This window comes from Pempheris klunzingeri, chromosome 1 (assembly GCF_042242105.1).
Source record: "Pempheris klunzingeri isolate RE-2024b chromosome 1, fPemKlu1.hap1, whole genome shotgun sequence".
NCBI classification, from domain to species: Eukaryota; Metazoa; Chordata; class Actinopteri; order Acropomatiformes; family Pempheridae; genus Pempheris; species Pempheris klunzingeri.
The window spans coordinates 2,637,970-2,640,469 of NC_092012.1; positions in this window are offsets into that span (position 1 = coordinate 2,637,970).

Genomic DNA, 2,500 nt, shown 5'->3' on the forward strand with positions numbered 1-2,500 from the left:
TAGCAGTAGCAGTAGCAGTAGCAGTAGTAGCAGTAGCAGTAGCAGTAGCAGTAGTAGTAGTAGTAGTAGCAGTAGCAGTAGTAGCAGTAGCAGTAGTAGTAGTAGTAGTAGTAGTAGCAGTAGCAGTAGCAGTAGTAGCAGTAGCAGTAGTAGTAGTAGTAGTAGCAGTAGCAGCAGTAGTAGTAGTAGTAGTAGTAGCAGTAGCAGTAGCAGTAGTAGCAGTAGCAGTAGTAGTAGTAGTAGTAGCAGTAGCAGCAGTAGTAGTAGTAGTAGTAGTAGTATCAGTATCAGTAGTATTAGTAGTAGCAGCAGTAGCAGTAGTAGTAGTAGTAGTAGTAGTATTAGTCCTTGGTGGTATTCTGATGTCATGTGATTCTCACTTCCATCAAACAAACTGCCGAGCAGCTTTTCTGAGTAAGAAAGTCACAGTTTTCACTTCATTATTCTGATTATTCTGATCATTATTCTGATAATAAATTGTTATTTATGGTTTAATGAGAAAACAGAGAAGTGAAACAACACTCACTTTCTTTATCATTCCTGTAATCTTCAGTATGGAGGGAACATTATGAGAAATGTTAATACGTACATGATTTAACACACATGAAGAAGAAGAAGATTACTTCTTCTCTGGTGGTATAAAGAACACGTGGGGAGCGGTAGGTCTTTAATATTAAAGAGAAAGAGCACTGGGCCTAGTGTGATTCCCTGAGGAACCCCAAAAAATGGTGGAAAGTAACAAAGTACAGTACTTTTGTGTACTTTGCTTGGAGTATTTCGAAGTTAATGCCACAGTATACATCACAAAATGTACTTGTTGCTGCACTACATTTACATGCAGCTGTAGTTTGCTGTGCCTTTGATTTTTCATGCAGAAAACATGATCCACTCATTAAATATGATGTATTATTATAGATTGAATGTACTGATGTTGTTGTAACTCTCCCCAAAACGATGAAGGGGGCAAATTTGGTGGCTTTACCAGCAAAGAAATCTGATTCGTGGTCGAGCATGAGGAAGGAAAGCAGGTTTTCCTAATTCTTCCTCTGAATTTTAAATGAAGGAAGTTGTTTGTTTTTACTACCAGATACGCGGCATGTTCGCAGAAAGGCTGCTGAGAGGAGGAAGTGAAAATAGGAAAAGAAACCTCCTGAGAAAGACAATTTTACTGTGACGTTCATCTCATTAAATCAGCTTTAATCAGCTTTTTTCACACGTTCTTATATGTATTTTGTTGAAGACACTGTAAGTAGACCTGAAAGTGAACTAAAACCACAAACCATACTCTAAATGTTCAGTTCACATTTCATATTTTGGTATATCATGATGCAGCTTATTGCTTTTTATTATGTGTCTGAAACGTCCTGTATCCTGTATTCTGTGAGGTAAAATTACTGTTTTTGTCAATGGAGTCTGGTGTATCGCTCTCTTCAAACACACCAGACTCCATTCACAAAAACACTAATTTTACCTCTCAGAACACAGGAGCTGGTGGTCTGTCGCTGCCTCGATCGGTCATTTTTCTTTGTGTTGTTGCGTGACTTTGCTGTTGTAAAGAGTTAGTTTGGATCCAACACAATATTTGTTTAACACACAATAACACAAACAAACTAACCAATCAAAGGCAGCAGCAGACCAGCAGCTGTTGTGGTCTGGAAGGTAAAATTACAGTTTTTTTCAATGGAGTCTGGAGGATCTGAGGAGATGAGGAGATAAGACGGCTGTTTCTGCTTCTTTTTTTTTTTGCTGAGGAGATCTACTGGACTAATTCCCAAACAGTTGGTAACTACCAGCCATTTAAACACCAAAATATACAAAAATATGGCCCAGGTTTAAAAAAAAACCAGAGTTCTCAAAATACCCGTTGACTGTCAATATGTGAGAAATTCAGAAAATTGTCCTCCGTCAGCTACATAAACTATTTTAAACCCTCTTTTCTCAGCTGGAAAATGAGTCTTCAGAGGCTGTTTTTCCAAAGATATGGAGACCACATATCCCATGATGCACTGCTGCAGATTAAACCGCCCAACTGGACATAAAATAGTTAAAATGAGCTTTGTGTTCTGCAACATCTGCAGCAGTGAAACACAACATGAACACATTAAATGCAGTGATATTAATTAGATAAAACAGGAAAACACTGGCACACTTCAGAGTCTTTATCTCCCCCTGGTGGCTGCCGAGCTGCAGGAGGAAACATGTGGCCAAAAGTACGTGGACACCTGAACGCCACACCTGTATGATGGCTCATGGAGTACATTTACTTTAGGTTCATATTTAAAGTACTTATACTTTACTTTTTCTGCTACACTTCATCTCAGAGTGAAATATTGGACGTTTTACTCCACTGCTTATATTTGATCCCTTTAGTTATAATAAAAGTAAATAAATTATATTCTTTTATCAATAACAGATAGATAGATAGATAGATCGCAGCAGCATCAAACACAAATAAAACACAGAAGAATGAATAATAACCTCACTTAAAATAAAATAAAAG